An 8,144-nucleotide genomic window follows, 5' to 3' on the forward strand; every position below is an offset into this window, starting at 1 on the left:
AGGAACTAACATAGTGTCCTAGGTCAATTATACTTCAAACACAAACAAACATTTCAAAAGAGATCAAATTTGGAGTTCTCTTGGGGCACAGAGGGTTAAGGATCGGCATTGTCACTGCAGTGGGGCTTGGGTTGCTGCTGTGATGTGAGTTCAATCCCTGGCCTGGGAACGTCCATACACTCCAGGTGTGGTCAGAGAGAGAGAGAGATCAGATTTAGAGTTACCAGAGGCGTGGGGGCGTGGAAGAGGTCAGGGAGGGAGAATTAGATGTAGGCAGTCAAAAGGAACAAGCTTCCATTTATTTATAAGATGAATAAGTACTAGAGATGTACAACATGATAAATAGAATTAATACTACTGTATGCTAGATGAAAGTCATTAAGAGAATAAATCCTGAGTTCTTATCACAAGGAAAAATTTTGTTTTCTATTTCTTTAATTTTGCATCTATGTGAAATGATGGGTGTTTACTAAACTTATTGTGATAATCATTTCATGATGTTATGTCAGTCAAACATTATTATACCCTAAACTTATAGAGTGCTGTATGTCAGTTATGTCGATAAAGCTAGAAGGAAAAAGCGTAGAATCAGGGCATCAGGGCCAGGCAAAAGTGATTCTCTAATCACCAAAGAGACCACAGGCAGCTGATCACTATCTATACCAATTTCCCCCATGCCCTAAAGTTAGATACTGTCTTGTGTCATCTCAGCCTATCAACAGCTAATGTTGTGGTTGGACCAGCTATTGTGTTTCTTATTATGATTGCAAGATGCCCTTTAGCAATAACCATCTGGAAGCTCTTAAAAAAATAAAGGTTTATTGCTTACAAGACCTGGAAATTACACAGCACACCTAGGGCCACACAGAGAGGTGGTGGCTAGAGAAAGAGTGTGCCTGGGCCTGGGTTTCTGCTTTTATTTGGCTTGAGGATGGGGGTGTAGGGTTTTGTGGCTCCTTCTTGATGAATTTAAAACATAAAAGTGGGAATTTAAAGCAGGGGAAGACAAGAGAACTAGTAGCCCAAAATGGTTGGTTGTTGAAATGAACAAAGATCTCTAAACAAAGCAGCCTCAGTGGGGGAGGTGGCCTGGTCCTTTATCTGTGGCTGGAGATAGTTGGCTTTGAAGTGGATGCCTCTTTGAAATGGATGCCTGGGCAATCTAAGCTTAAGTCAGGCTCTTGCATTACAAACAAACAAACAAACAAACAACCCCCACCCACCTCACCCCTCACTCCCCATCCTTCCTCCCCAAACAAAAAACACCATCAGGGTTTACAGTACCGACACCTTCTTCTGGGACCTACTTTCCACGCTAACCCCTCACAGTTCCTGCATAGTTCTTGACCTCGGCCCATCTTACTAATGACTTAGCCTTGATTTCAGAGTTTTTCTATTCATGCTTCCCAAACGATCTCCACTGCCGGTGATCCCCATGCATGGTCCGCCTGGAATCTGAGCCGGCCAGGGTTGGAGATTGAGAATGAAGCTCTGTGGGTGTGGAGCTGGTTTGTAGGACTTTATCTGAGTCTGCCTGGAACAGAAGATCCAACATATGCGTTTAGGCCAAAATCCTCACAGGGTGTACAAGCCTAGTTCTGCAGAGTCAAGTTCAGGCATCAACTCTGAAGCACATGTGCTAGGCCTAAGAGAGAGGACAGAGTTGAGGGTCAGAAGAACCAGAAAGAAGTTAAGGGATCAAGGTCAATTTTAAAAAGGTAAAGGTTTTGGAAAAAAATGTGTTTTCTGTTAAAGTAGGGTGGCATTATGACACTTGCATGAGTGGAAATGCTGGTTTAAAGGTTCATAGATGCAGGAATGTCATATTGTCATGTGTCTTGAGATGTCCTGCTGTGCCTAAGGACAAATGATACAAGGGCCACCATTTATGTGATGTGATGGTTTATGAGTTTCATGATGTAGAAGGCTGACCCATTTGGGTTCCTACCATTTCTTTTCCATGTAGATTTTTGCTGGTCTCACAGAAGATGCTAATATTTCTGTTCCCACACAGATGGACCAAACCCATTATGCTAGCAAGAGAGGGTGTGAGGTTTTCAATCAAGTAAGTATGATGCTTCAGGTTTATTATTTAGCAAATGTTCCCTACTCTTACTGCCCTTCCTATGAGCAAAGTACTCTTCTCCGGATCCGTGATGTTGGGTTCAGCATGTGATTTACTTTGACCAATGGAATCTTAGTAAACATGATACAAAAGGAGTCTTAATTACTCACCTGTTTTAGCTTGAGCCTTGCTCTCTGGGGATTCTTTATGGTAAAACATGACTTGCTTAGGTTCTGCCCCCTTAGCCTGGGCCCTGGAAGAAACACACATGCAGCAGACTTCCAGGAACCTACATCCTAAATCCAGGCTCACCCAAATGCAGTCCAAAGCACAAATGAGCACAGCTTACATCAGCAGAACAGCAGGTGACACAGATATTTGAACATGAAAATAAATAGTTGTTTTTGCAACCACTGGGTTTTCAATTTTTAAATTTCATTTTATTTTTTAATTTTATTGAAGTGTAGTTGATTTACAATGTTGTGTTAATTTCTGCTGTACAGCAGAGTGGCTTAGTCATACATATACACATATAGATTCTTTTTCATATTCTTTGCTATTATGGTTTATCACAGGATATTGAATAAAGTTTCCTGTGCTCTACAGTAGGAAGTTATTTATGCAGTCTATACATAATAATTTTCATCTACTAATCCTCAAATCCCAATCCTTCCCTCCCCCACCACCCATCCCCACTTGGCAACCACAAGTCTATTCGCTATGTCTGTGAGTCTATTTTTGTTTCATAGATACATTCATTTGTGTTATACTTTAGATTCCACATATAGTGATATCATACGGTGGCCACGGAGTTTTGAGCAATTTGTTACAAGGCATTATTATGGCAATAGTTGGCTAAGACAGTAGACTTAGCAATATCTTATGCAAATTCTTTTTGAGGACACATACATTGAATTGATTCCTGTGTCAGTTAGAGTCTCCTGTGACTGGAGTATTGCCCTGGATGCCTGTTGGGTTGGAAAGGGAGTAGGGGCTTGGAAAAAATGCTACAAAATGTGAAAGGCAAGGATCCTCTTTTTGAGACACCCACCTTTCAAACTTCAGTCTTTATGGCATTACCTTCAAGCTTTTGCCATATTCAATACCAACCAAACTATGACTGTTAAATATGTTTTTGGTTAATTTACTAATTAATTAAACAAGGGTTATATAGTCTAGTTTCATAGCTATAAAAGAAAAGGTATGCCCAAAGCAACAGAAATAAAAGCAAAAATAAACCAATGGGACCTAATCATACGGACAAGCTTTTACACAGCAAAGGAAACCAAAAAGACAACTTACAGAATGGGAAAAAATAGTTTCAAATGATGCAACTGACAAGGGCTTAATCCCTAGAATATACAAGCCACTTATACAACTCAACAGCAAAAAAGCCAACAACCCAGTTGAAAAATGGGCAAAAGACTGAATAGACATTTTCCAAAGAAGATGTGCAGATGGCCAACAAACACATGAAAAAATGCTCAACATCCCTTATTCTTAGAGAAATGCAAATCAAAACTACCATGAGATAGCACCTCATACCAGTCAGAATGGCCGTCATTAGTAAGTCCACAAATAACAAGTGCTGGAGGAGGTGTGGAGAAAAGAGAACCCTCCTGAACTGTTGGTGGGAATGTAAGCTGGTACAACCACTATAGAGAACAGTGTGAAGGTACCTTAGAAATCTATACATAGAACTACCATATGACCCAGCAATCCCACTCTTGGGCATATATCCAGACAAAACTTTTCTTTAAAAAAGATGCATGCACCCACATGTTCATTGCAGCACTATTCACAATAGCCAAGACATGGAAACAACCCAAATGTCCATTGACAGATGATTGGATTAGAAAGATGTGGTATATATACACAATGGAATACTACTCAGCCATAAAAAAAGAACAAAAGAATGCCATTTGTAGCAACATGGATGGAACTAGAGACTCTCATCCTGAGTGAAGTAAGCCAGAAAGACAAAGACAAATACCATATGATATCATTTATATCTGCAATCTAATATATGGCACAAAGGAAACTTTCCAAAGAAAAGAAAATCATGGACTTGGAGAATAGCTTTGTGGTTGCCAAGGGAAAGGGAGAGGGAGTGGGGTGGATGGGGAGCTTGGGGTTAATAGGTGCAAACTATTGCCTTTGGAATGGATTAGCCATGAGATCCTTCTGTGTAGCACTGGGGACTATGTCTAATCACTCATGATGGAGCATGACAATGTGAGAAAATAGAATGTGTATGCGTATGTGTAACTGGGTCACCATGCTGTACAGTAGAAAAAAAATTGTATTGGGGAAATAACAATTAAAAAAATAAAAATAAAAACTGAAATAAATAAACAGCCCCTAAATAAATAAATAAAAGGTATGTATGGAAATTAAATATGAGAAGCATTCCCTCTACTTGTTACTTGTTTCAAAAATCATAAATTCTTCTTCCCCCAATATGACTGCCAACTTACAATCTTTTGAAAGAACAGTTAGGATGCTTCCCAGACCCAGAGCTCTTCTTGTCAAAGTCCCCAGCATTGCCTATGACATCAAGGCTCGCTCTGGTTCATTCAGAACCAGGGTTATTGCTTATTAGGAGGTAGCTTCTTTGTTGTTATCACCAAAGTCAAGGGCACTTAGAAGTGAATTGTCCCTCGTATACACACCTGAGAGCCCTGCAATATGTAGGTACATGTCCCATTCTTGATTCTGACACCTTAACCAGTGTAGATAGTGGCTGATTATGGACCAATAACAAGGAAGGGCCTTGATCTTCAAAAGGGGAAATTGCATATTTGAGTGTTTGGAGAATAGCGGCCCCCAAGGCAGTCCCATAGCAAGGTCAAGGATCATTTAAAGAGTTTAGACGAAAAGATTCTGAGTGGTAAGAGACTTCCAAAAACCACATCTTAAAGACCGAGAGGCTCAGTTGTGAAGGCTTTGTTTCCATTCCCAGCTCTGATAATGACTGACTTTCTAACTGTGGATACGTTTGCTGTACTTCCATGTCTCTTAGTTTTCTCATCCATAAAATGGGGAAAATAGATCCTATCTCCTTCCTAGAGTGACTTGGAAGACTGAATGGGGAAAAAATACATAAACAAAGCATTTGTGTCAGTCCCCATACCAAGAAGTGCCCGGTAAACATTTTGTTATAAATATTGTTATTACTGTAATTTTGACATTGTTATGGTATCAAACAATAGATCTTGGAATTAGACTGGACAGAATAGTTAAAGCAACTAGGAGGTGGTGTCCGTGAAGGTAAGTGTGTGTCGTCTCCCCGAGCCTGAGGTTGGCTGTGAGCTGGAGTTGACTTAGAGTGAGTGATGACCGATACCCTGGAGGTGCAGGGAGACTAGGCATGGTGGTGGTGGTGATGACACTGCAGAGGAGGACGTGGGAGATAAGGGGCGTTGAGCTGCAGAGGCAGCAATGACAATAGAGGTTATTCTGCCTTCAGGCGGCAGTGGGGTAGGGAGGGGTAGCCTGGAAGCCAAATCTCCAACAGGGAGAGAGCCCAAGTCCTGTTTTGGACTGGGCTAATAATGCCCCACAGTGCATTTGTGCCTCAGCTTGCTCTGATCTAATCTGAATTGTCCCATTATCAGTTTCCTAGAGAGCTCAGCTCAGAGGATTTGGTTGGTGGAAAAGGAGCTGGGAAAGGAGGGGATCTGATGTGCAGGAAGCTAGATGTCCATGGGCAGAGTACTGGACTTTGGGGGAGGGGAAGGGACTAGAGAAGGCCCAATAGATTTGTATCCAAATAGACCAATCCTGAATCATCATTTTGCTCTCAGTTCTTAACCATCCGGCATCAGTGTTCTCATTGTCATCCAGAAATGAACTTGGAAGCCTATCTGTGGCTGTTCTACCCTGCCCTACCACCTCTGTTCTATCGGTTTCCATGACTTTATTTTCTTCTATACATTTTTTCTTTCCATATATTCCCCTCCCCTCTGCCATCACCCAGGGCCAGGCCTCCCTTCACCACCCCTAAACCACCAAAATAGCCACCGTGTCTCTTGTCTTTTATCTTATCAATTCAGATCCCCAAGGACCCCACCAGCCTTTTGTAGATGTTATTTTCATCATGTCAAACTCTTCCTCAAAAGCTTTCAGTCCCTTTTTTTCTAACATGTGAAGTCCTGACTTCTCTTCACATTCATGATGCTCTACAGTATGGCGTCTGTCAGTGTAAGAGCTTGGTTCCACTTGTCTGGCTGTGGGGCTGTCCTTCCCCCATCCCAGCAAATGCACAGAGCACACTGCTGATGAGTAAATACCTCAAGGGATCATTAGTGAGACTATCCTAGTAAATCCCATTTTGCCTGGGATGGGGAAACAAGGGAAAGAGGCAAAAATGATTTCTTTCAGAAGTGTGTTCACTGAGTCCCCAGCTGAGGATTTGGTATGACACGGGAAAGAAGGTTTCTGGCTTAGAATGCAGCTCATTCCTATAGACACTTAGGAAGCACCTTAGGCAGTGTGAAGGAAAGGCTGTGCTGTCTCCACTACCAAAAGTTTGCAGTCAACAGAGAGATGAAGATACAAGCCATCGGTGTAATAGAATGCAGAACAAGGCAGTCAGTCATGCCTTTGCAGACTGAAAAAAAAATTATACAACCTTGAGGTTGAGAATATGTTTTAGCAGACTTACTGAGAACTTAAGCCCAAGGTACAGCCTCTCAGGTGGCTCTGAAGGGCTCTTTCTTTCTCTTCTTCTTTTTCTTCTTTTTTTTTTTTTTCTTTTTAAGGCAGCACCTGCAGCATAAGGAAGTTCCAGGCCAGGGGTCAAATCAGAGCTGCAGCCACCAGCCTACACCACAGCCACATGAGATCTGAGCCACATCTGCAAATTACACCACAGCTTGTGGAAATGCTGGCTCCTTAACCCACTGAGCAAGGTCAGGGATCAAACCCATATCCTCATGGATACTAGTTGGGTTCATTACCAATGAGCCATGACAGGATCACCACCAGGGGGCTCTTCCTCCAAAGAGGTAAGAGAGGAGCCAGGATATATATTGGAGCTTTTGCAAAACAAAAATAAAAACAGGAGTTCCCGTCATGGCACAGTGGTTAATGAATCTGACTAGGAACCATAAGGTTGCGGGTTCGGTCCCTGCCCTTGCTCAGTGGGTTAACGATCCGGCGTTGCCGTGAGCTGTGGTATAGGTTGCAGATGCGGCTCGGATCCCTCGTTGCTGTGGCTCTGGTGTAGGCCTGTGGCTACAGCTCCGATTAGACCCCTAGCCTGGGAACCTCCATATGCTGTGGAAGCGGCCCAAGAAATAACAAATAGACAAAAAAAAAAAAAACCCAAACAAAAAACAAACAAAAAAACAAAAATAAAAACAAAACCCCCCAAACAACAAATGAAAACAAAACAAAACAAACACAAAAATACAACAATAAAAAAACAAGTAGTAGAACATCAAAGGATCACTGGGAATTAGAGAAAAACAAGACATCTCAAGTTAATGAATTTAGTGCTTTTCCATGTGTGAGAAGATGCAAGAGTCTAGACTTATTGAAATTACCCTCTTGATACATGCTTTACTATTTAGGGCCAGTATCCTGATTTTCCCACCCTGAATCCTCTCAGGTGCACCTCTGGGGCCAGGTGCAGTGGCTGATGGCTTTATGGCTGCAACACCTTTGGTCCATGGATGCAGCAGGTGATGTGACATCCTCGGCCACACTTTATTCCTTCCTATAGGGTATGAGACCCCGGGAGGTATTCAAAAGCAAATAGTGTCCTCATTTTCCAAATGACAAAACTTAGCTGCCTGAGAGCTAAGTGGCTTATTCCTTGTCATGGGGCTAATAATGAGGAGATGAGGGAGTGGGTCCTTTTCATGGGCTGCTCTGCCTGCAGCCAGCAGGGCTGTGACACACACCAGGGCCATCAAGCATGCTTGGGGGCAGGGCAAATGGGCATGGAGCTGGGAGACCTCCTGAGTAGGGTGGCATTGGACCTGAGAATTGAAGGATTCAAGAGGTTTCAATCCTAGAAGACAGGAGAGGAGAAAGAATATCCCAGAAATAAACCCTGGGAACAAAGACACAG

The 8,144-nt window shown here is 42.4% G+C and overlaps 1 long non-coding RNA gene across 2 annotated transcripts in view; it reads left to right on the forward strand.

Moving 5' to 3' along the window:
- LOC106508196 (uncharacterized) overlaps positions 1-7,752 on the forward strand; it is a 259,868-nt gene extending 252,116 nt beyond the window's left edge. Inside the window, exons 8-9 of one of the 2 annotated variants that reach the window (XR_001304823.3) lie at positions 2,015-2,065; positions 7,642-7,752. This is a non-coding gene — a long non-coding RNA (uncharacterized LOC106508196). Of the gene's footprint in view, positions 1-2,014; positions 2,066-7,641 lie in introns of those variants that run through there. The other variant, XR_014833605.1, reaches the window with a different exon arrangement.
- The last annotated feature ends 392 nt before the right edge of the window (positions 7,753-8,144 follow it).

The sequence above is a fragment of the Sus scrofa genome, chromosome 18, assembly GCF_054392235.1.
Source record: "Sus scrofa isolate SSC_HxYL_T2T_F1_AM1 chromosome 18, Sscrofa_HxYL_maternal_Yorkshire_Landrace_v2.0, whole genome shotgun sequence".
NCBI classification, from domain to species: domain Eukaryota; kingdom Metazoa; phylum Chordata; class Mammalia; order Artiodactyla; family Suidae; genus Sus; species Sus scrofa.